Source organism: Rhinopithecus bieti, unplaced genomic scaffold (assembly GCF_001698545.2).
Source record: "Rhinopithecus bieti isolate Rb0 unplaced genomic scaffold, ASM169854v2 scaffold_6904, whole genome shotgun sequence".
Classification (NCBI taxonomy): domain Eukaryota; kingdom Metazoa; phylum Chordata; class Mammalia; order Primates; family Cercopithecidae; genus Rhinopithecus; species Rhinopithecus bieti.
Window position 1 is genome coordinate 234,641 of NW_016805192.1, and position 25,871 is coordinate 260,511.

General features: G+C 51.3%; 1 protein-coding gene across 1 annotated transcript in view; it reads left to right on the plus strand.

Annotated features, from left to right (window-relative positions):
- The window catches only part of WNT3 (Wnt family member 3), a 54,220-nt gene that overhangs the window by 882 nt on the left and 27,467 nt on the right, over positions 1-25,871 (plus strand). The window lies entirely within an intron of this gene.

Genomic DNA, 25,871 nt, shown 5'->3' on the forward strand with positions numbered 1-25,871 from the left:
ACCCACCCACCCCTCCTGGATTTTCTGCTGGTGTCGCCTTCAGAATCCAACTCCTGGCTCCTCTGATAATCACCATTTTCCCTGCTCCCCGCTGCAGGGGCTGGAGGACTTTCCCATCTCAGAAGGTTTCTTATTCTTAGATCCTAACCCTCTGCCCGTCCCAATCTAGAGGCCCCCGAAGACCCCCCATTTGCTTGCAGTTGGGTTTCTGGAAATCCAGCACTGTCTCTGGGGCCCAGCCACTCCTCTTCTCCATTTTGGGGTCTTCATGGGCAAAACCATCCTGTTCCTTCACTGCCACCCCACCTCTGCTGGCGCCTCCATCAAGAGATTCCCCCACAATAACCCCCCTTTGCCTTCCTATTTCAGACCCCAAAGGCTTCAGGGCTCCTCCCGGGGCAGGGGAGTGGGTGGGGGGTATTTCATCAGATTCTCCCCACTGCTCTAGATTCATCTTGAGCCTCTGAAGTGAATATGGTATTTGCTGATCTGGGATGCCATTGAATTCGGATTTTATTCATTTCTTGCTTGGCCACCCTGGCAAAAGGGGGGTTCCTTGAAAATGGGTTGTCTGGGAGCGGTAGGCTTGTTATTCTTTGACCAAAAATCCAATTCTCCATGTCACATTTGTTCCTTTTGGAAAACCGAGGACCGAGGAGAAAGGGAGAGGGAAAGGAGAATTCCGTCCCTGAGAAATGCAGATACAAAAGACATTTTAGTAAATAAGGCTGGGAAGCCGGGCGCAGTGCTTGGGGGGCTGTGCATGTCTGGGGGGCCGGGGTGAGGAATAAACATCCCTTTGGGAGCCCCAGCTCCAAGAGTCCCCTTGTTTTCCGAGAGGCCCCATCGCCGCTCTCCCACCCTCCGCAGGTCCCAGGGGCCAGAGGGGAAGACACTGAAACCAGTTCTCTAAATTACACCCCGCCTCTCCCCAGTCTCCAGCCCCCTGCATTCCGGAAAACTTTAATTAAAGAATCTTCCCCTCCTGGATGCAGGAGAGCCTCGGCCTGGGGGTGGGAGGTGAGGAGGAAGAATTTAGGATCTGTGAGTGAGAAATGGGCTGTGGCCCCCGGGGTGAAAGTCAGAGAGAAGTGCCACCATGGTGCGGTACTGCCTGCAGGTCCCCAGACTCCCTGCCTTTCACCAACCCAGAGCCTAGGGTAGGAGGAGCAGAGACAGCGAGAGTTGGGGGCCACACCCCGAGTCTTCCAGTTGTTTGGGGGTGGTAGCATTTGTGTCTGGGTGTTTGGGGCCCCTGGGAGAGAGGGTGGGGACATGGCCAAGGGTCTCTGTTTAGAGGGTACTAGGAGTTGCTCCCAGGACAGCCAGCCAAGGGGAAGTCTTTCTTCTGCCCAACCCACACTTTTCCGTGGGGCTGGGCTAACCTGAGGCTTCCAGCACATAAAGAAGCCTATGGAGTGGCCAGGGCAGCCAGGGACCTCAGGAAGGAGGTTTGGCCAGTCTAGGGAAAGACTGCTGCCGACACCCGTCTAGCCTCACCCGGCCATTCCTGACCCTCTTCCCATTCTCGGGCCAAGGCCATGCCGTTTTTTGCCTTGCCTTCGCAGAGACTCTGGTGGGTTGGGGGAGGGTAGGAAGGAAAGGCTTGGCAGCCCATAGGTGGCAGGGACTGAGGAAGAGAGACCAGGCTCTCCAGCCCTATGAGCTAGAAGAGGGCACTCTTCCAGTTGGTGGAGATTCTGGTGTTAAATGGTGTCTTGGGGACCATCTGGATAGGGGCTGCCCAATAGGAGGAAACACTGGGGAAACCTGGAAGGTCAAGATATTGGCCCTAATGTAATGCTAGACACATGGCTTGTTTGGGAATTTGGTGGGGGACAGGAATGCTGCTTTGTCTAAGCCGAGGAGAGAGATGTGTGTGTGTGTGTGTGTGTGTGTTGTGTGTGTGTATGTGTTCTGGGTCTATGACCCCGAGAGGTGTTTTCTATACACTAGTGTGTCTCTATGTGCAAAAGTGTTTGTGCCTGCAACTGGGCTACTGTGGATGTGAAATCGTGTGGGTGTGTTGGGGAATCCATGGCCCATGACAGGTTGTGCTGTGTCTCTGCACACAAGTGTTAGCAAGTGGCTGACGCTGTGATGTGTGTATGTACGTGTGTGAGAGACAGAGAAGTCTAGAAGTATCTTTGCCCATGTAAAGGTCAGAGCCTGTGTCTGCTTGTGACGCTGGGCTTGACTGTGTTCATGACTGGGCATGTGAGTGAGTGTGTGTGTGTGTGTGTCTATACGTCCGCGCGCATGCCTTCATGACAGTGTGGGGAAAGCCCCACAGATGTCTTTGTGCGTGAATATCAGTGCTCATGGCCATGACCTGATTGTGCTTGTAAGGAGGGGAGCGATACTCAAGCCCATAGCTGTGTGAGGGCTGTGTCTGAGTCTGCCTGTGATCCTGTCCCCAGGTGCTGGGCCCGGGGCTGTGTGGCTGTGAACATGTTTGCAGACATCTACCTGTGGGTATGAATGACACCTGAGCTTGGGTGTGTGGTGGGCAGCCATGGGCCCGGAGGGAACGTCCAACAGGAAGCAAAAGTCTCACAAGGTGGCTTCGGGGGCACAGCTGGCCAGGGATGGCACGCTAGAGAGGCAGGGGCAGAGGCTTCCTTGACACCAGCTTGTCCTGTCTGTCCAGGCGCTAGAGTCACTGGCCCTTCTCTCTGAGGTTGTTTTCCTTTAGTCTTGGAGCTGGGGTGGAGGGTGAGTCACCTTCTCAGGGCTAGGGCTGGGGCTGTAGGGTAGATGGGCCTCTGCTTCCTGATCCCATTTCTGCCCCACTCCCCAACCTAGCCCCGCCAAGTAGTCAGATTCCAGCACTGAGCATCTAAGCCCATCTTAGCCTGCCCTCTTTGGACCACCCAGCTCACTCATTCCCCAGGAAGGATTTACAGGGGAAGTCATGTAGCTGGGATTTCTGTCCATGCGGACCCTCAAGCACAACACCCTGAGCCCGCACTGCTCAGACCCCAGTCCTGAGAGAAGGTTGACCAGAAGGGACAGCTCTAAGGGGCCTCAGACTGACATCCTTGGGAGGAAGAAATGTTCTCCAGGTAGTGACAGAGGCGGGACAGGAAACAGCAGCACTGATTTCTCAAATTCCCCTTGTCAGTCCCAGTTAGCTCCTGCTGGAGAAACTTGTCTTTCTTCTCCTTCTTGGGGGGGCGTGGGGTGGGGGGATGAACCTATGTTATTAGGGCCTAGCCCAGCACCTGCTACATTCCAGCAGTGGATGCGTAGATGGAGGGGCCTGCTGGAGATCAGGAGCTCACCCTGCCGCTGTGTGACTGAGGACCAGTGGCCACCCATCTGGGTCTGCTTCCTTACACTTCACCCAGGGGTCCCCGGACTGCCCTGCCTCATAGCTTGGGTGAAAGTGTTTTGCAGAGGACAAGGGCAGTGAGCTGGGAAATAGGATACCTGAGTTCTAGTCATCCTGGGACCCATCCTTCCACTCGAGCACCTGCCTAGGACCTACCTCAGTTTCCCCATTTGTCACATGTCCTGCTGCCTCTCCCACCCACTCCCACCTCCACCCGCCTTTCAGAGGCCTGTGAACATGTTCAGTCAAACCCCGCGGGGGTCAGTGGGCTGGGCTCAGGGAGGCACCTGGAGACTGCGGGGGAGGAAGGCCCCAGGCCAGGTGTTAACACTTGTAACAGGCAGGAATTACAGCTCACTGGGGCTGGGCTGGCTGGGGCTGGTGAGTAGCTCAGCTAGCTGGAGGCTGTTGATCCCACAGACAGACAGACAGACAGATGGGCAGATACCAGATCGGATGGCCAGGCTTTAACCGGGTGGTCTCCCTTCCAGGGCAGACCTTTCCCTGGGGGGATATGGTGGGGAAATTAGTCCAGGTCTCTTGGAAGTGAGTTAACAGCCCCCCTGCTCACCCCGCCCCCATCATGGGTGGGGCTTCGGAGTCCAGAGGGAGCAAAATTGGTGGCTGATCTGTTGGTATTCTTCTGATAGGATCACATTTTGCTTAAAAAGAAAAAAACAGGTCAAACGTTATAATAATACCAAGAGCCTGAGCTGAGTTATGTCCTTAGAAGAACCTGCTTTAATATGTGTGGGGACGGCATGGGGGAAGGGGACGCTCTCAGGAAAGTTCTAGACTCTCAGAGCATTTTGTCAACAGCTCTGGGGCCAAGAGGTGAGTGATGGGTGGAGTCTGAGTATCACCCCCACCTCCACCCCAGGGAACCTGAGGGCTTGGGTCTGTGATGTCTGCCCTGCAATTAATCCTGGCCTGGTGGGAAGACCTTTGGCGAGGTCAAAAGAGGCAGGAGCTGGACTTTGGTGCCAAGTTCTTTAGGAGGTACTTGCTGCAGCTTCACCAGTGGCAAACCCAGCCAAGCCCTACCAGAGCCCACACTCTGGCATCTGGGTACATGCTCAGTCACTGACAAAGGTGGAGAAACTGAGGCAGAGAGGGCTCTGGTTAGCAATCTCCAAAGAATGGACTCAGTCCAGCAAGCATCTCTCATCCTATTCACTACAGAACTTAATGCTAATAAACATGAATGGTACTTGGGCAGATGTAGAATTGGAAGAAGTCTCTCCTTGGTCTGGGCAGGAGACAAGAAGCCAGGGGATGGCACAGGAAAGGTGACTTATCTCACAGGAGGATGCAGCTAACAGACCCTTCAAGGGAAAAAGAAGTGGGAAAAAGGAAGATTTTTTTGGTCTCAGAACGTCATGAGCCAGGAGTTGAGCAGAACCTTTTCCACCCACCTTGATGTGAGCCACAGAAACCTTCTCCAGCTGCCAAGGAGGGCAAGACATCCTCCACCCCTCATTCCTAATACAGGTAGGAGGAATGCCTAGCCCCACCCACACCCCCTGCAAAGGTTAGAGCCATCCTGAGTTACATCTGTACATCCATGTTATCTTGTATGCTGGAAAATGGTTAGAGTGGGGTGTTGGAGAGACCTAGGTCTGAATTCCAAGTTTAATACTAATGGACCCTGTGGCCTAGGATGAGTCCCTTCCCTTCTCTGGGCTTCATTCAAGTCCCTGCCTCCTTCTGGGCTTCATTTTCCTCAACCATATGGAGGGGTCCCTTCTGCCTCTCAGAGTCACAGGGCTATGACAGGTTCTGGGCTCATTGCTGTGAAGCATGACACTCCACTGCACACATTCCGGGCCTGTATTAGACAGTCCACCCCTTTCTTTTTGTGACTCCATCTGACCTAAATCCCAAAGAGCTGGCTGCCCCACTCCCGCCAAACCAACCTGCTTGCACTTCCAAACCTCGCCTCAAACACGCCCACTCCTCTGGAGCCAGGCCGTCTGCATTCACATCTGGCTTTTTCATGTACTACCTGGGTAACCTAGGGCAAGTTAACCTCTACAAGCCTCAGTTTCCTCATCTGTAAAATGAGTATAATGATTGCCTCTATTTCATAGGGTTTCAAAAATGATTGAGTGAATACTTCTTAGAATGATACCTTGCGTACAGGAAATATATCGATGTTAGCTGTTTTCACCTCCTATCTGCAAGCTATTGGCTCACTGAAGCCCTGAAGCCAAACTTGCCTCTTCCAAGAAGCCCTCCCAGATTTGCCACACCTGGCTCTGTTTTCCCCTTTTCTTCTTTTTGCCTGTTTGCCCCACAGTGCTGTAGCTTTATTCTTAAGTTGAGGGCACTGGGCCAGGCTAACCCCACTGCAGCTCTTTGCCTGCCCAGGAAGGGGAGGGCAGGGTAGAGAAGGTTACTGGAGTGTCCCCTAATCCTTCCCCGACCCCCAGAGTCTGCCAGACTCTTGCTAGGACCTAGAGCCAGGGGCTGGGCACAGGAGGGGTGGGGGAGGCAGGCTTCCCAGGGGGAGTGGCACCAGGGCCGCCTGGAGCAGCCTGAGCAGAAGTTCCTTCTCTAGGAGCTGAGAGATGATTCAGAAGGTGATTTATAGTCGGAAGGCAGAAAGCTTGGCTCCTGGCAGAAGCTGCTGCTTAATTACATTCTTGGGGCGGGGTAAGGGGGTGGAGGTATGTGGGCCGGGGGCAGCAGGGGCCAGACTTTTACCTCCTTCCCGTCCAGGCCCTGTCCCTTTGGCTGTCCCAGCTCCAAGCAGGGTCCTTCTTTATCCTGCTGCCAGAGAGGGAATTCCTGCTCTCAATGAGAGGCTATGCCAGGAGTGCAGGAATAGCTTCTGGGAGTGGAGAATGTGGGAAAAGAGGGAGGAGGCCGGATCCCATCGCCCAGGACTTCTCCAAGAGAGACTGGATGGTGACGTGCTAGAAAATGGGCCTTCTGGGAAGGAACACTGGGTCTCCTCCCTGCTTCTGGGCAGGGTAATAGCTAAGGCACCTGGGCAGAGTTGAGTTTCTTGAGTTTCTTTTTTTTGAGACAGAGTCTTGCTCTGTTGCCCAGGCTGGAGTGCAGTGGCACAACCTTGGCTCACTGCAACCTCTGCCTCCCGAGTTCAAGCGATTCTCCTGCCTCCGCCTCCCAAGTAGCTGGGATTACAGGTGTGCACCACAATGCCTGGCTAATTTTTGTATTTTTTAGTAGAGACTGTGATTTCAGCACGTTGGCCAGACTGGTCTCGAACTCCTGACCTCAGGTAATCCACCTGCCTCGGCTTCCCAAAGTGCTGGGATTACAGGTGTGAGCCACCGCACCCGATCAGAGTTTCTAGAATCTTTTGGGTGGCAACTCCACACTCTCCTTCGGGCATCCTGTCCTGCTGCTGCCTGGGAGGGCCTGCCTGCCCGTTTGCTCCTTTTCTGTCGCTCGGGTCTCAGTGGGCCACGGGGGCTGGAGAGAAGGTCCTGCGCTCAGAGGCTGCAACCGGGTTCTTCAGCGTTAGGCAGCCTATCTCTCGTGAGCAGAGCGGCTACCCCAGGTGCACAACGGTTCTGCCAGCAGGCACGGCCCCATACCCTCATGTCAAAGTAATATCTCAGAGAGTCACACCAATGCCACTGGGTGCAGCTACAATCACTTCCACGCCATTGATAGGAGCCCCTGTTCTGTTTCCATACCTGCTAAGCTGACATCAGCATTTCCCATATTAATACTGACCCATGCAGCAACCCGCCTGATGACACCTAAGGCCGCTTCGTTCCCTGCATGGCAGTGGTGAATCCCAAATCCCTCACTGCTAGTTCTTAAGGCTGGAAAGGTGTAGGGCGAGCAGGGGGTAGGGTTGCTGAAGCCGGTAGTGTCGATTTATCTGTTTGCAGCCTGGCTTGTACAGCCGGGAGGAGTTGGCAGGGGTCAGGATGGGGACACTAGACAGCTCTCTGGTTCCCCCTGAGGCGGGCCTTCTCAAAATGGCCTCATTATGTGTGTGGAGTGAATTCCAGAAATGTCAGGCACACCCATACATCTAGGGAATGAAGGAGACGCCAGAGCGAGCTCTGGGGTGAGAGGGGCCAGTGTGAGGAGGTGGTCAGCTTCCAGGCAGGGAGTTAGGGCACCTGAGACCTGGCTCTGCCACCATCTTGATATTAGGCAACTCCCTTAACTGTTCTGAGTCTCAATAAATAGGAGAGTTGGGTAAGCTGCTGGCCAAGGACTTCTAGCTCCGAGATTGCAGTCCTGCAGGCTGTGTTCCACGTTCAGGTGGCCCAGCTATTTGAACCATCTGTGCCTGGTGGAGAGGGTAGTCACTGAAAGCTGATCTCAGGGAAGGGTGGGGGGTGCAGAGCCCTAAACTCTACACACAAAGAGCTGTGATACCGTCGATGAGTCTCCTCCCCCCTTCAGTTTTCTCATCTGCAAATTGGATGATGATAATAACACAACCACCTGCCCTGCCTGCTGCAGGGCCATGAAGAACTTCAGGTGGAATAATCTTTGTGAAAGCACTTTGGGAAGCGTCAGGTTCTTTCTAGAGAAGTTAACTATCATTGTGAGTCCTAGAAAAGAGGAATAAGAAGGCTGGGTGTGGTGGCCATAATCCCAGCACTTTAGGAGGCTGATGGGGGTGGATCACCTGAGGTCAGGAGTTCGAGACTAGCCTGGCCAACGTGGTGAAACCCCCGTCTCTACTAAAAATACAAAAAATTAGCTGGGCGTGGTGGTGGGCGCCTGTAATCCCAGCTACTCGGGAGGCTGAGACAGGAGAATTGATTGAACCTGGGAGGCGGAGGTTGCAGTGAGCCGAGATTGCACCACTGCACTCCAGCCTGGGCAACAAGACATGTCTCAAAAAAAAAAAAAAAAAAAAAAGAGGAATAAGAGCTAGACCCTGCTCAGACAGTGCAAAGAATGAACCCTGAGCCTCTGAGCTTGAGGAGTTGCTATTTCTAGCAGAGGAAGAAGCAGGGCTGGACAGCGGAGTCCTCAGTTCCTTCCTGTAGGGGTCCTGATGCTCAATGGAGAGCCCCCGGGAGAGGGCATAGAGGCCTCAGGTCTGAGGCCAACTGGTCACGGGGCATGTCCAGGTTCACAGCTCAGAGCATGGGGCTTGGTTATCCTCCTGGCCTAATGCAAAAAAATGCAAAAACCACCGGCCAGACCCAGAGTGAGATTTCCAACCAGGGACACATGGGAAGATGTAGGTGGAGGTGAGGGGGGCAAGGGCAAAGGGCCGCCAGCTGGAAGGGGCTCTGCTGAGGCCTGTAGTCATCAGGGAATCCTAATGGCCTGGGTAAGGCCTAGCAAACTAGGAGACAGACACAAGCCTTTCCCTCCAGCTAGGCTGGAAAAACTGGGAGGACTGAGTGTGTGTACATGTGTGTTGGGGAGGGGGATGGGAGCAAAAGGACCCAAGCACCCAGGTCTGTCTGGAAGACCTTTCTGGGAAACCTGCCCCTGGGCACAGAGTCCCACTTATCTGCCAGAGCCAGCTGGGCCAGCAAGGAAAACCAATCGTATTAGTAATGCAAATAGGGGCTTGTGCCATGAGTGAGCAGGCATCCCGCCTCCTCTCCAGCTCCCACCAATCATCTTCACAAGGTGGATTGCTGAGGGTGCCACTCCCCTGCTCTAAAACCTCCCATGGCTCCCCTCTTCCTATCTGGCACTGAGGCTCCCTATGACTTCGCTTCTGTCCACCTGCGCAGTTGTACCTTTCACAAACCTCCCCCCAACATCCCTCTTCAACTGGAGTACTCACCTTTTTGCTTGTTCATTGAAATACTTCCACCTCCTCTCTCTGACTTTAAAAGGCAGCCCAACCCAGGGCCTGTTGACCAGGGGTCAGTCTGCTCTGCACTGTTCAGCTTGGACCCCACTTGGCTTAGGTCATGTAGCCCTGAACTATGAAGGGTCCTTAGAGGGTCTCCCAAGATGGATGGGCCCCTCGACCAGAGCAGGCTGCTGTCCCAGAAGCGGAGATGAGCCTTTTCTCCACAGTGTCAATTCCCCTGGGTTTCTTTTTTCTATGTTTTTAAATCCCAGTTCCATTTGCAAACGTTTCCTATTCGTGTACTATTTCCCCCTCCACGCTCACCAGCTCACACGATGCTTAAGTGTCTACGTCGTTAATTTTAAGATTGCAATTGGCGGAAGTTGTTTCTCTCTCCAGGAACAGGTTCATATGTCTGTTGACTGTGTGCTATGTGCTGGTCCCCATACAGACACCATGATCTATCTGAATCTAATTCTTGCCAGTTTGTCGATAGGGAGTCCCATAGTGCAGCCTGGCTATGGCGTGGGAGGCCCTGAGCCCACATCCTGGTGGACCTAAAGCCCTTTCTCCTTCTACCACCATTCAAGCTCAGTTGCGGACTTGTTACTGGTGTAAAAATTTGCTTGTTCATATTCTACTTGTTCCCCAAAGGATGGTTTTGAGGCAAGTTTACACTTGACCTTCCACTCAAAGGCTGATACTTTGGGCTTATAGATACTATTTGTGAACGTCTGGGAAGTCTCTTATTTGGGGATGTGCCCTCCTCACTGGCCACCTTTCCACAAGTCTTCAGACTGTCCTTAAGCTGGGACTGCACAGTTGCTGACAGCAGTGGCCATGTGAGCATTTTGTTGCCCCTGGGATGGGTAAGAGGCGACCTTGATCAAATCACTGCCTCCAGGGCCTCAGTTTCCTCATCTGCGAAACCGAAAGGATAGCGTAAATGACCTCTCAGATTCCTTCCAGCACTAAGCTCTTTCCTTCTACTTAGTCCTTTTTGCTGCTTTGCATCTGGTCTCCATCATATAAGTGCCAGAAAGCAGCCGGGCGGGATCTTCTTTCTTGCCCTAGTCCAATTCTTGTGTTGGTATCTCTGACACAGCCAATTGTTCATTTCACTTTTACAATTCGACCTTCAGCTTTATTTCTCCCCGAGGAGCCAGCATGCTTTCTCCTTTCTGATAAAGCACGCTTCCCTTTATGTCCTGGATGTGAGAAAACGTAGCGGTCCACCTGAAGCCGCATCCTTGCACCCGTGTGGACCTTGACCCTGACCCTGCTCTTCTGTTTTCATTTTGTTATTGAATCTGATGTGTTTCCCGTCATCAGCCTCTTGAGGGCAGGCATGTTGGGGTCTTTGTACCTGGCCTGGGCATAGTGGATCCTCAATAAAGACTTGTCTTTAGGATACACATTTGCTTCTACCTCTTCAAATCCTTTCTGGAAGGAAGCAAGGCACATGTGAATTAAAAAGCAAAATAACATTGCTCTGGGAGGGCGTTGGTCCTGACTGGATAGTTTTGAGTTGTGAGAATTCCAGTCCACTTCTGTTTCTTTTTTTTCTATTTACTTATTTATTTAGAGACAGAGTTTTGCTCTTGTTGCCCAGGCTGGAGTGCAGTAGTGTGACCTTGACTTACTGCAAACTCCATCTCCTGGGTTCAAGCAATTCTGCCTCAGCCTCCCAAGTACCTGGGATTACAGGCACGCGCCACCACGCCCAGCTAATTTTGTATTTTCAGTAGAGATAGGGTTTCACCATGTTGGTCAGGATGGTATCAAACTCCTGACCTCAAGTGATCCACCTGCCTCGGCCTCCCAAAGTGCTAGGATGACAGGCGTGAGCCACCATGCCCAGCCTTCTTGCTGTTTCTTTACTGTCAGCTTTTCCCCAAGTCTACAAAAATCTTGTCTTCAGAGAAGTCGCCTCTTTTCTTTCCTTCATGATCTTCTCCATTCTAAAGCTAAGGTTGGTTCCTAATCTTCCTCTAGGGACTGTCTCTTGTTCCTGGCCAGTGACTGTGTCCACCCCTTCCCCTGGCTCCCTTCACGTCTGGTTCCTCCCACCCTCCCTTGCCTTGAAAGCCCACAGTGCTATTGCCACCTTTCCACAGGTGACAGAGTGCCCAGGTGGCACCCACCCTCTCTCCAATGGAGCTGCTCCTGTCCCCAGCAGCCTTCATGAGGGCCAAGCCCCACTCTGCAGATGGAACCCCAAGGAGAAGCAGAGGGGAGTGACTGGCTAGGGATCTCCCCATTCATCCAGCGAGTGTCCTCACAACTCAGACTGGCTCTCCCCTCCCCTCCGCTTCTGCCCTTGGGCAGCACATCTGCACATCACCCCACCTAGCCCCTGACTTCAGGGGAGAGAATGTCTAGCCTCAGGCTGGGCGGTCCTCCATCTTAACTGAAGCTTCTCTAGGGGATTCCGGAGCCTTTCTCTGCTACCAGTAAGGATGGAGTCTGTGACCTCTGCACTGTCCTGGAAGCTAAAGCAGCCTCAGGAAAGCAGCCTCTTCATCCCCAAGTTACCTGTGAGAAAACTGAGGCTCAGCTGGGCACGATGGCTCATGCCTGTAATCCCAGCACTTTGGGAAGTCAAGGCGGGTGGATTACCTGAGGTCGGGAGTTCGAGACCAGCCTGGCCAACATGGAGAAACCCCATCTCTACTAAAAATACAAAATTAGCCGGACGTGATGGCACGTGCCTGTAATCCCAGCTACTGCAAAGGCTGAGACAGGAGAATCGCTTCAACCGAGAGGCAGAAGTTGCGGTGAGCTGAGATCTGGCCATTGCACTCCAGCCTGGGCAATAAAAGTGAAACTCCGTCTCAAAAAAAAAAAAAAAAAAAAAAAAAAAAAGAAAACTGAGACTTACGGGACCCAACCGGGAGCTGTAAGGAGCTCAGAAGCAAGTGGGCAGGCTCCAGTGGCAGCTAGTAATTCCTTGCTTATGACGTCCCAGGTATCACATACATTGAGGAAACAAAGCACACACATTAGCTCATCCTCCCGACAACTCCAGGAGGCAGAGACTCTAGTTATCCCCATTCTACAGATGAGAAACTGAGGCCCTGAGGCACCATTCTGTTGCCCAAGGCTCCATGGTTGGTAAACCCCAGAGCACTGAACAAGAGACAAACTGCCTAAAGCCAGGCCCTTCAGTGACACCACACCACAGCCAGGAAGTTCCTCCTTAGATCTGGCTTCAGTCTTTCCTTAATCCAGACCCAGGTTTTCTTCCTGGGGAGGTGAATTTCACTGTCAAGTTTCAGTTTGGTTTGGTTTGAGACAGCATCTTGCTCTGTTGCCCAGGCTGGAGTACAGTGGTACAATCACAGCCCATTGTAGCCTCAACCTCCTGGGGTCAAGCGATCCTCCTGCCTTAGCTTGCCAAATCGCTAAGACTACAGGCAAACACTGTATGTGGCTAATTTTTTTAATTTTAATTTTTATTTATTTTTGAGACAGAGTTTTCACTCTTATCGCCCAGTCTGGAGTGCAATGGCAAGATCTTGGCTCACTGCAACCTCTACCTCCCGGGTTCAAACGATTCTCCTGCCTCAGCCTCCCACGTAGCTGGGATTATAGGCGCCTGCCACCACGCCTGGCTAATTTTTGTATTTGTAATAGAAATGGGGTTTCACCATGTTGGCCAGGCTGGTCCTGAACTCCTGACCTCAGGTGACCCGCCCACCTCGACCTCCCAAAGTGCTGGGATTACAGGCGTGAGCCACGGGGCCTGGCCTTTTTTTTTTTTTTTTTGGTAGAGATGGCATCTCCTTACATTACTTTTGCTTGAACTCCTGGGCTCAAACAATCCTCCTGCCTCAATCACCCAAAGTGCTGGGATTCCAGGGTTATGGTTCCAGTTTGCACTTGAGGACCAGGGTTTGTCTCATCTCTGAATTTTCCTGTCTGGAGTTGGTTCCTTCCGGTGGGTTCGTGGTCTCGCAGTGAGTCTTACAGCTCTTAAGGACCCCAAGGGTGAGCAACAGCAAGAGTTATTGTGAAGAGCCGAAGAACAAAACTTCCACAGCACGGAAGGAGACACAAGCGGGTTGCTGCTGCTGGGGGGCGGGGTGGGGTGCAGCTTTTATTCCCTTTTTGTCCGCCCTCCCCCGTGTCCTGCTGATTGGTCCATTTTACAGAGTGCTGATTGGTCCATTTTACAAACCTCTAGCTAGCCACAGAGCACTGATTCGTGCGTTCTTACAGAGTACTGATTGGTGCATTTTGCAAACCTCTTGTAAGAAAAGTTCTCCAAGTTCCCAGTTGACCCAGGAAGTCCAGCTGGCTTCACCTCTCATTCCTTCTCTAGAACAATTTCTTCCAGGCAACCCATCCTCTACTCACCTTTAACTACTTGTTCTCCCTCTTCTGATCTCTCACCTGCTTTTCTACAACTTCCTGCAAGTCCTATAGCCACATGATTGCCTTTAAATCAGGGAAAGAGGAGGCCTGCCCCCAGTTCTCTGATTTAGAGGCTTCCCTCTGGCGTCTTACAGCGTTTCCCTTCCCCATAGGGCAGGGAGTCTGGAATCCAGCATGACTGCCCTCAAGAGGCTTATGACGGAAAACACATCAAATTAAATAACAAAATAAAAACAGGCTAGTTGCGGTGGCTTGCGCCTGTAATCCCAGCACTTTGGGAGGCCGAGGCTGGCAGATCACTTGAGTTCAGGAGTTCAAGATCAGCCTGGCCAACATGGTGAAACCCCGTTTCTACTAAAAATACAAAAATTAGCCGGGCATAGTGATGCATGCCTATAATCCCAGCTACTCAGGAGGCTGAGGCAGGAGAATTGCTTGAACTCAGGAGGTGGAAATTGCAGTGAGCCGAGATCACACCACTGCACTCCAGCCTGGGCAACAGAGTGAGACTCCATCTCAAAAAATAAAAATAAATAACAAAAACAGAAGAGTCGGATCAAGGTCAAGGAGAAGACAAATATGCAAGTCAAGGTCAATGCGGGTGCAAGGATGGAGCTTTAAGGATGGAGCTTCCCCTGAGTTTCCTCACAGCCAGGACATAAGGGAAAACACACTTTACCTGAAAGGAGAAGGCATGCTGGGTCCTCAGGGAGAAATGCCCACCTACAGCCCGTGCCCACCCTCTTCAGCCGCATCATGAGAATTTAGGCTCCTGGGATTTCTGGCCCAGACAGCAGTGAGCCTGCTTCCGGGCCCTGCAGGCCTCTGCCTGGGGCTCATCCTGCCAGGGCAGGCTGCACTACTGGTGGCGAAGGGCTGGTCCAGGGAGATTTATTTGCAAGGACTGTGGCTGGAGTTTGAGGGTGTGGCTGGGGCGTCCAGTGTGGGATGCAGAAGGGATGGGCAGGCTGCAGGCTCGGGGCTGGATCTCCCAGGTCACCACTGTCTAGTGTGAACTTTATGGGACAATCTAGTCCTCTAGGTGGCAAATACGGTTTTTGCCAAGATAGGAGGATAGAATGATTGTTTAACTTTTTTTTTTTTTTTAAACATAGTCTTCCACTGTTGCCCAGGCTGGATTGCAGTGACCTGATCTCGGCTCACTATAACCTCGCCTCCCAGGTTCAAGCAATTATCCTGCCTCAGCCTCCTGAGTAGCTGGAATCACAGGCGTGTGCTGCCACACCTGGCTAAGTTTTGTATTTTTAGTAGAGACAAGGTTTTGCCATGTTGGCAAGGCTGGTCTCAAACTCCTGAGCTCAGGTGATCCACCTGCCTGGGCCTCCCAAAGTGCTGGGATTACAGGTGTGAGCCACTGTGCCTGGCTGAATGATTAACTTTTTAATGAAAGTATAGGAAAAGATGAAAACTGTCTTTCCTCTGCTTTCACCCTGCAATAATCAGTACAGAAGACTTCTGTGACCAAATGCGTGCACACACCAAGTAAGCCATCAATTCTGTGGCCGACGTCAGTCAGCGTCCTCCAATCCAATTCAATTCTGATGCTCTCCACCTGGACATAGTATCTCATCCCATAGGTTGAGGTCTTAGTCCCCAGGACAGCCCCCCACTTCCAGTGTCAATCCCACGCCCCAGGCTGCTTTACATGTGCTCCTGACTGACCTGCTATAAATCAGAGTTCCCATGACTCCCTCCTTGGGTTCCATTAATTTGCTAGAGTGGCTCGCAGAACACAGGAACACACGTTTACTGGTTTGTTATAAAGGATATTACAAAGGATACAGATGAAGAGGTGCATAGGGTGAGGTATGGGAGAAGCTGTACTGAGCTTCCATGCCTTCCCCAGGCACACCACCTTCCAGGAACCTCCACGTGTTCAACTATCCGGAAGCACTTGAACCCTGTCCTTTTGGGTTTGTGTGGGGGCTTCATTCCATAGGTTTTATTGATTAAACTATTGGCCACTAGGGATCAACTTAAACTTCAGCCCCTCTCCCCTTCCCGAAGGATGGGGTTGGGGTTGGGGTTGAAAGTCCAACCCTCTAATCTTGGCTGGGCATGGTGGCTCACACCTGTAATCGCAGCACTTTGGGAGGCCGAGGCAGGTGGATCACCTGAGGTCAGGAGTTCGAGATCAGCCTGACCAACATGGTGAAACCCCATCTCTACTAAAAATACAAAAAAATTAGCTGGGCGTGGTGGCAGGCACCTGTAATCCCAGTTACTGGGGAGGCTGAGGCAGCAGAATCACTTGAATCCAGGAGGCGGAAGTTGCAGTGAGCTGAGATCACAACACTACACTCCAGCCAGGGAGACAGAGTCAAACTCCGTTAAAAAAAAAAGAAAGAAAGAAAAGAAAAGAAAGTCCAACCCTTTAATCCTGCCTGGGTATTTTGGGGTAACCAGCCCCCATCCTGAAGCTCCCTAGGGGCTGCCAGCTCTCCGTCAGCTCATTAGCATACAAAAAGACATCACTTTGGAGATTCTAAGGATTTTAGGAGTTGTACGCTGGGAAACTAGGTCGAAGACCAAATATATATTTTGCAATATCACAAACATGCGTACAGGCGAGCACACAACTTGTCAGTGTACAGCTTAATGAGCTGGATAGAATATCTTACCTTTAACAGTTTGTGAACCTGGCATGAAACTTTCAATACTTGGCACATGGTGGATGAGGCTTCATTGAGTGGTCTCACTCCAGGCAGGATCAATGCTGCAGTGAGTCCCCAGGGCTTGGCGGGGAAATGGTTCCACCAGGGTCGAACTGGCACAGCATCGGGAAGAAGGCTTGCCTCCTCTAGTGTGGCTGCATCATCTCCATGCCTCCCTCGGCAGACCCACACTGGCACTGCCCTCCCTCACAGCTGTGGTCACTTACCTCCAAGTCCCTTTTTGTTAAACTTGGACCATGTTTTAACCTTTCTCAGCCTCAAAGGATCTTCTTTTCTGATCAGTTTAGTCAGTCTTAATTTAATTTAATTTAATTTAATTTAATTTAATTTGTTTTTCAAGATGGAGTCTCACTCTGTTGCCCAGACTGCAGTGCAATGGCACAATCACGGCTCACTGCAGCCTCCGCCTCCCAGGTTCAAGTGATTCTCCTGCCTCAGCCTCCCAAGTAGCTGGAATTACAGGCGCCCGCCACCATGCCCGACTAATTTTTGTATTTTTAGTAGAGACGGGCTTTCCCATGTTGGCCAGGCTGGTCTCCAGCTCCTGACCTCAGGTGATGTGCCTACCTCAGCCTCCCAAAGTGCTGGGATTACAGGCGTGAGCCACTGTGCCCGGCCACTTTGGTCATTTTTAAACAGTCTAATTAGGAGTGCAGCAGCAGCAGCAGATATGACTGTGTTGTTGTACACTCCTCAGCCTGGCCCCTGCCGCCCTACACCCGCTCCTCTCCCAGCCCCAACATGGGTAAGCACATGGGCCTGGGTACAGCAGTCCTGGACTCTAGATGGTTCTGCCTTTTTATCTGGGTGGACTTAACCTCTCCGAGCCTCGGTTTTCTCTCTGTAAAATGGGGATAATGAGGGCTATTGTGAGGATGAAAGGATATAACACATGTGAGACTAGCACAGGGTCAGGTGTGTACTCAGTGAGTTAGCCACACATTTTTCTGACATTAATTTCGTGTTACGGTCTACGTTGTTCTTCTGAGCATCTCACTTCTCCGTGCCTCTGCGCTACCGCCTGCCTTCTCTTGGGATGACTACAAACCCCTGTTCAGTCTTGAAATCATAGTTCAGGCATCACTTCCTCTGTGCAGCCTTCCCTCAGCACCGCGGCCCCAGCAAAGCCCCTTCTGAGCACATCTATTTCATGGACTAGACTGTAAGTCACCTGTGGGCAGGACCAGGTCTCCATCATCTTTCAACCCACACCACCAAACATAGCACAGGGCACACAGCGGATCCTCAAAGACAGGTTGTGGGATGAAAGGACACTGTTGAGAGTCCTGCTAGTCCCAGACTCTTGTCTCCCTGCTCCAGCTAGATTCTCATTGCCTCTGTGATGCTCTGCCAGGAAGACCAGCTGCTACTTGTTGTGTATTTTCCTGTATTCTCAGATACCTCTTCATGTGCATCTGTCTTGTCTTCCAAGTGCAAGAGTCAGCCCCTGAGGGCAGGGATTCTGCTCTGTAGGCCTCTGCATCACTAGCGAGCCTCACACATCATCCTGATTGTTGCAGGAGCATGGTTAGGAATTCTGTTATTAGACCAGACACGGTGGCTCACACTTGTAATCCCAGCACTTTGGGAGGCCAAGGTGGGCGGATCACCTGAGGTCCCCTCTCCCCTTCCCGAAGGATGGGGTTGGGGTTGGCGTTGAAAGTCCAACCCTCTAATCTTGGCTGGGCGTGGTGGCTCACACCTGTAATCACAGCACTTTGGGAGGCCGAGGCAGGTGGATCACCTGAGGTCAGGAGTTCGAGATCAGCCTGACCAACATGGTGAAACCCCATCTCTACTAAAAATACAAAAAAATCACCTGAGGTCAGGAGTTTGAGACCAGCCTGGCCAACACAGCAAAATCCCATCTCTACTAAAAATACAAAATGAGCTGGGTGTGGTGGCGGGCACCTGTAATCCCAGCTACTCGGGAGGCTAAGGCAGGAGAATCACTTGAACCTGGGAGGCAGAGGTTGCAGTGAGCCGAGATCGTGCCACTGCACTGCAGCCTGGGCGACAGAGCGAGACTCCATCTCCAATAAATAAATAAATAAATAAATAAGAATTCTGTTAGCACTTGGCCCAGGAATCAGACTCCTTCCCAAGCAGGTTGTAGTCCAGGCTCAGCTGGTCCCCACTCTCTGGGAGAGCACTCCCCTCGCTCTGTGATCTCCCAGGAAGTCCAGCTGTGGGCATCTACCCTTGCTGAGGGGAGGCAACATAGCACTCCAGAAAGAGGGTAGGCTATGTGACAGAAGCACCTGTGGTGTAAATCCCAGATGTCCACTTCATAGCTCTAGAACTTTGCTTTGGGTGGTTTTTTAAAAATCTGAGTCTCGGTGTTTTCCTCTGTACAATGGGGATAAAAAATATGATCTCAAGGTAGTTGTGAGGTTGAAATGGAATAATAGACAGAAACTGGCCAGGCGCAGTGGTTCATGCCTGTAATCCCTACATTTTGGGAGGCCAAGGCAGACAGATAATTTGAGGTCAGGAGTTCAAGACCAGCCTGACCAACATAGTGAAACGCTGTCTCTACTAAAAATACAAAAATTAGCCAGGCATGGTGGCGGGCACCTGTAATCCCAGCTACTCAGGAGGCTGAGATGGGAGAATTGCTTGAACCTGGGAGGCGGAGGTTGCAGTTAGCCAAGATCACGCCACTGCACTACAGCCTGGGCAGCAGAGCAAGACTCCATCTCAAAAAAAAAAAAAAAAGTAGAAATAATAAAGTAGAAATAATAGAAACTGAGATGAAGGTGAGCAATTAAGGATGTTCTACAGGTCATCTAATGTAGCAGGGTTATAAAAATATTCTATCCCAGGCCAGACTTCTTTAGAGCAGAAAGATCTGAATTCCTTCCAAAACAGAAAAGACTGGCTTCAGGGAATCCCACACACTTTACACTGGTTTGTCCCAACCAGTAAGCCTATCTGAAGAAAGAAGCAGGTGGGGAGGCATGTGGCAGAAGTCTGTGATTTGGTGGACAAAAGGCAATGCAGACTTTGGCATGACCTTGTGTTCTCGTGTCCTGTTCGGCCAGAATACTCACAAAGGCCTCCAGTTCTCAGGAAGGGGAAGGGTGAATTAAATGTGGTTAGTTATCAGGGACTTTTTTTTTTTTTTTTTTTTTGGAGTCTCGCTCTGTTGCCAGGCTGGAGTGCAGTGGTGTGATCTTGACTCACTGCAACCTCCGCCTCCTGGGTTCAAGCGATTCTCCTGTCTCAGCCTCCTGAGTAGCTGGGACTGCAGGCGCGCACCACCATGCCTGGCTAATTTTTTGTATTTTTAGTAGAGACGGGGTTTCACCATGTTAGCCAGGATGGTCTCGATCTCCTGACCTTGTGATCCACCCGCCTCGGCCTCCCAAAGTGCTGGGATTACAGGCATGAGCCACTGCGCCTGGCCTATCAGGGGTTTTTATGGGGGTTCCAAGGAGTGGTCTGTGTAGGTTTAATATCACCCTAGTTAATGGTTGAGGCACTGACTGTGTAAGCCCTGATAAGCACAGTGAGTAAATGTGGCTGGAAGTGTTGGAGGCCTGGGTGGGATGCAGGCTGATCCAGGGTTGGCAGTCACTATGTGCATCCAACCTTTAGGCGAGAGAGGGCTGCTAAACTCTGAGAAGGAATTCATGGTGAAGAACGGCTGATGTGCCAATGGTACGGCTGGCACAAGCCTAAGCAGATACCAGCTGTTCTCCTGCAAGCTGATAAAAAATATTTTTATTACATAATACTTGACATATACAAGAGAGCAATCATATATATTAGATATGGTAACAGAATGAAAACTTGAGCCTCACCATATCCCTGAAGGACCAGACCATGACTAGGCCATTGTGTCTATCTGTAGGTCCTCCTCAGCCCATTTCCCGTCTCCCTCCAGAAGTGACCACATCCTGAATTTTACATATTTATTCCATTACTTAAAAATACTGGTTTTTGGCTGGGCATGGTGGCTTATGCCTGTGATCCCAGCACTCTGGGAGGCCGAGGCAGGAGGATCACCTGAGGTCAGGAGTTTGAGACCAGCCTGGCCAACATGGTGAAACCCTGTCTCTACTAAAATACAAAATTAGCTGGGCATGGTGGCGCATGCCTGTGGTCCCAGCTACTTGAGAGGCTGAGGCAGGAGAATCGCTTGAATCCAGGAGGCAGAGGTTGCAGAGAGCCAGGATCACGCCACTGCACTCCAGCCTGGGTGACAGAGCAAGACCCCGTCTCAAAACAACAACAACAAAAAAAAAAAAACAAGCAAAAAAACTGGTTTTCCCAGGTAATAATACCTAAATGAAATGTTTTATTTTGCATATTTTAGCATTATAAAATGGTATTATACTGTTTGTGGTCCTCTATGTTGAGCTCTTCTCTCTCTGCATTGTGTTTCTAAGTTTCAGACTGTTCCTGGATCTTGCTGTAGTTCTCACATGCTCACAGCGGCATAATGGTCCATCATTAGAATATACAGTTTATCTATTTTGTCTCCTGGCCATGGATGTGCGTCTTGCTGTGCACAGCAGGGAAAGGTGTTCATGGAGGTACCTGCCTAGGCGTGGAACTTTAGGTTGCAGGATGTGTGAATGTTCGGCTTTACAAGATGATGCCAAACTGTTTTCCAAAGAGCTTGTGCCCATCTGTGCTCTCATCTTTGCGATTGCTTTTCCCATAGCCCAAGGCCCTCCTTCCCACCTGGGGCAAGCCCACTCCTGAGGACTCCACCGCCTTGGGCCTTTACCATCTTTCTCTCAGGACCCTGTTCCCTACTGGAAAACTCTTTCCTTTCCCTCCTCCACCTGGCCCTGAACTTCCCAGGATTTTTCTAAACCCAGCCTGGAGCTGCCATCTTCCTGGGAGTCCTCCCAGCCTCACTTCCACTCTCTCCCAGCTTTTTGTTTGTTTGTTTTGAGACGGAGTCTCGCTCTGTGGCCCAGGCTGGAGTGCAGTGGCCGGATCTCAGCTCACTGCAAGCTCCGCCTCCTGGATTTACGCCATTCTCCTGCCTCAGCCTCCCGAGTAGCTGGGACTACAGGCGCCCGCCACCTCGCCTGGCTAGTTTTTTGTATTTTTTTTAGTAGAGACAGGGTTTCACCGTGTTAGCCAGGATGGTCTTGATCTCCTGACCGCGTGATCTGCCCGTCTCGGCGTCCCAAAGTGCTGGGATTACAGGCGTGAGCCACCGCGCCTGGCCTCTCCCAGCTTTTTGGAACAGCTTTTCCAAACAGCTTTTGGGCCAGAGCAGGACATCACATAGTATGTTTCTTATAACATCAGCCCCACATAATCCTGTTGAGAAAAGCTTCTGGAGTCATAAACTTAGGAATCGCCACAGGCAACTTGGAGCCTCTTGGTGTTTACTGTGCTCATTTGAATATTAGCAGCTCATTAGCATAGTCGCGGCACTGAGAGGCCCTGCCAGTGTGACCCATTTTTGTTTGTTTAACTTGTTTTCCAAAAGTATTTAACCTCGGAGCCCTTTTCCCCCAACAAGTAACAACCATTACCCACTTGGAAGATGGGATCGAGAAGAGTCTTCTGCCTATTTCAGTCAGTTTGGTTTTGTGGTCTTACTTTCCTCGGTAACCAAGCTGAGAGTCCTCTGACTTCTGTTGTAATCATCCTGTGTGAACCCGTTCAGTCCAGACTATCCTTTCTGGAGGGGCTTGAGTTGAAGGAATGAACCAATGCACTCAGGAATGAATGAATGAAGCAGTCAGCTACTCAGTCAGCCATCCAGCTGAGCCCCCTCTCCTATGCAGCAGTCAGGAACCAGGGACTGATCAGGCACCGCTCATCTTGTACCAGGGGACACCCGGGCTGTCTGGCCGGTGAATCACTCTCCCGTCTTAGGCCCCCTGTAGTTGCATTTTTTAGGATCTGTCACCCATTGAGGCTGGGAGCCCCTGCGGGGCAGGAACCAAGTTGCACTTGCCTCTCTGTGTGCCCCGAGTGGGACATACAGATGGGATCTCTCATCCAGTTCCTTCTGAGAGGGGCAGGCGAACATTGTGGTTAAGTCTTCAGCCTCTGGAGCCAGACCAGATGTGCCCCTAATTAGCTGGGTAATGTGGGCCAATCTCTGCCTCAGTTTCCCCACCAAGATAGGCGTGATGATAACATACCTTCCTAAAGGAATTATTATGGAGTTAATATGCGGCAAGCACACAAACAGTGCCTGGCACAGAGGATGTCACTGGTCTTTATTAACACTATGACAATGGCAACCACTATTTATTGTGCACCTACTACATGCCAGGGACTGTGATAAGCGCTTTAGCTACATCATTTCCATTATTCCTCCCCACAGCCTCTTTGAAGTGGGTGAATTTTCCTCATTAGGAAGTTGTTAGTCCTCCTAAGGAGACATGGTAATGGGTGGTAGCAATATGATGAGGATTCAGGTCAGCCAGATCACAAAGCCCTGGCCTGCAGGCGTGGAGGGTGCCACCTACCACCTGCCACCTACCACCTGCGGATGGGACAGCTTCTCTGTTTCTTTTTACTGATAATTACCCTGCCAACAACCTGCAGTTTTTTTTTAATCCTCTATTCATCTCAACAAAATGGAAATCCATGGGACTGCAGGGTTGGATTTAACATGTATGCGCACGTGTGTGTGTGTGTGTGTGTGCATGTGTGTGTGTGTGAGAGAGAGACAGAGACAGAGAGCAAGAGTGCACAAGTGAAGGAGAAGGAGTTATCTGAGAGGCCTGGGGGTTACCAGCACCTTCATGATAGACCCAGGAAGACAAAGATCCCCGGGTGGGGCTGGCTTTGAGGCTGCACAGCCACAGAATTGCTTGTGAGTCAACAGTGCTGCAGAACAGCAGGGCACTCCTGGAACTGGGCTTGGTGTCGTCACCCACTGCCCCTTGCACAGGGCCCTGTGTACCGGGAAATGTTTGCAGGCTGGACACCCGCGGCTGCTTTCAACCAGGCAAGTGAGCTGGGTTAGAGGTAGCCACATGTTCCTGAGGGCTCATAGCTTCAGATCTGAGAGGGTTAGACAGGGCATCAGGGACTGAGGGTCACGGGAGAAGAATTTGCTCTCATCCCTTTGCCCACGTGCCAGCAGGTCTTCTCAGACCTCAGAGGCCAGCTCTTCTGTTCTTCCCCACCTCGGAGGGGAGCCCCAGAAGTCACAGAGTCAGCTGTCTGCTTTCCACACTGCTCAGGGCTTTATTCTTGCACCATCCCCAGTTCTGGCCACACCAGGGAAGTGAGACATCGGGCATGGGCAGAGGGGCCAAATGCGCTGGTGTGGGGTAAGAGGTTTTGAATACACATTCCAGAGGGTGTTTATGGGGGAACAGACAAGGCTGGAGCTTCATTCCTGGCAGGGAACAGCTCCAGCCCCCGAGGGCAGGAAATGAGGGCCAAAATGGTGGCTCAGAGGGACACAGGTGAGGTAAGCAGGGAAGAATTCCCACCAGGTGTCTCAGAAATGTCCTGGGAATGACCTGGCATGGTGGCTCACACCTGTAATCCCAGCACTTTGGGAGGCTGAGGCAGGCGGTCACCTGAGGTCAGGAGTTCAAGACCAGCCTGGCCAACATGGTGAAACGCTGTCTCTACTAAAAATACAAAAATTAGCCAGGCATGGTTGTGGGTGCTTATAATTCCAGCTACTCGGGAGGCTGAGGCACAAGAATCACTTGAACCTGGGAGGTGGAGGTTGTAGTGAGCTGAAATCACACCTCTGCACTCCAGCCTGGGCGACAGAGCAAGAATCTGTCAAAAAAGGGGGGGAAAAAAGAAAAGGAAAGAAAGAAAAAGAAAAGAAAAAAGTCCTGGGAAGCTGGTAGAAGGAGGTTGAGATCTTCCTGACCTGGGAAAAGGAGGGAATTCCCAGGCATCTACAGACTAATAGGACTGTTGAAAGTTTGGTGTGAGGATGGGTTAAGGTGCTGAATTTTAGATTTTTATCCTCTCCACGGTGGTACAGTGTGTTCTGCAAACAAAGGAGAGCCTAAGCCTTGAAGAGCCCTTCTCAGAGCTCGCTACATTCTTTGGCTCCTTAGCCCAGTGAGATGGCCTTAGTTCTGAGCCCTGTACAATATGCAGGCTGGGTCAGAAGACCCCCAAGGCTCCTTCCAGCTCTGACAGGTCCTGTCAGGGGATCCAGCCTGCACACAGGGACTGGGCTTCTTTCAGCCCCACAGATGGTGACCCCTCTTCACCGCTGGTAAGATCGAAGCTCATCAGCAGGACCTTAGGCCCTGGCCTCCTTCCTTCTTGGTCCCTTGGGTTTTGGAGTTTTATGTGACATCAGTGTCCCAGAAATGCCCATCTTCTTCCTTTTCTCTCAGGGCACAGTTCCCTGAGGTCTTGTGGTTTATCCACCCCCACTCCTGTTCTATGTCCTCCTTCACTTGCTCTCCCCCACGCCCCTCCCACCAGAGAGTTTATAAGCTGACTGTCCCCTTGGTAACCTCCTGCTGTTCCCTACGAACATGGCCTGCCTGTTAGATTTCACTGCGTGACACTGCCTTGGTTATCTCCCTGTCGTGCCTAGTTCAGTGAAGAACACACAGCAGGTGCCGCATAAATGCACTCTGATGGAATAAACTGGTTATTTCCAGAGGGTGGGGTCTGTACAGAGCGGCAAAGTAGCGATAGCATGGGATGCTGATGGCAGTCTGTCATTGGTAAAGCAGAGCCGGCATCTCTACTCTCAGGGCTGTTGAGAGGATTTGTAGCGAAGCTGTGTGGGGAAATGCTTTGCAGATTGGAAGGTGTTGGGAATGTGTGTCATCTACCCTGGCCTCTCGCTCGGGAACTCTTGCCCACATTTGTCAACATCTGCTAGGCGTGTTGTCTTGGGAGAGGTCTCATTAACCCTCTGCCACCTTGAATTCTCTGGTCCCCAGAAATTCTGTCCTGTCTCACATACAAATGCCTCCAGCCCTCAGATCAGGGGTCTCCTCTCCTCCTGCAATACCTTGGGCGTGGGTCCAGCCTTGTCTGGCCCAAGAAATGGACCGTCAGCGAGGAATATCCGCACCAACATTCAAAAGTAAAAAGAATGATAGGCGGGAGCCCAGCATTTCAATTTGCGGGGTTGTTAACCCTGACAGTAACCAGAGCAGCAGAGCAGGACCTGAGTGCTTCCTTCCCTTCCTCCTTAGCCCTCCGTGAACATGCTCCCTACAAATCCTGTCCTGGTAAATGTCTCCCCTCATTTATTTTTATTTTTATGTTTATTTTTATTTTAGACAGGGTCTCGCTCTGTTGCCCAGGCTGGAGTAAAATGGCTTGATCTTGGCTCCCTGCAGCCTCGACCTCCTGGGCTCAAGCAATCCTCCCAACTCAGCCTCTCAAGAAACTGGGACTACAGGTGGGCACCACCATGCCCAGCTAATTTTTGTTTTTTTAATTTTAATAGAAACAAGGTCTTGCTCTGTCTTGTCTAGGCTGGTCTTGAACACCTGAGCTCAAATGATCCTCCTGCCTCAGCCTCTCAAAATGCTGGATTTGCAAGTGTGAGCCACCTCCCTCAGCCCTCACTGCTTTATTTGTCATCTCAGTGCCACCATTTCCTAGCTGTGTGACTTTAGACAAGTCACTTAGCCTCTCTGAGCCCATGTCATCATCCGTCAAATTGGGTTCTTTGGCAAATTAAAGGATGTATTCTATGTAAAGTGCTTTACATGGCAACTGGCACATAGTCAGGGCTCAATAAATGTTAATTATTATTATTAAT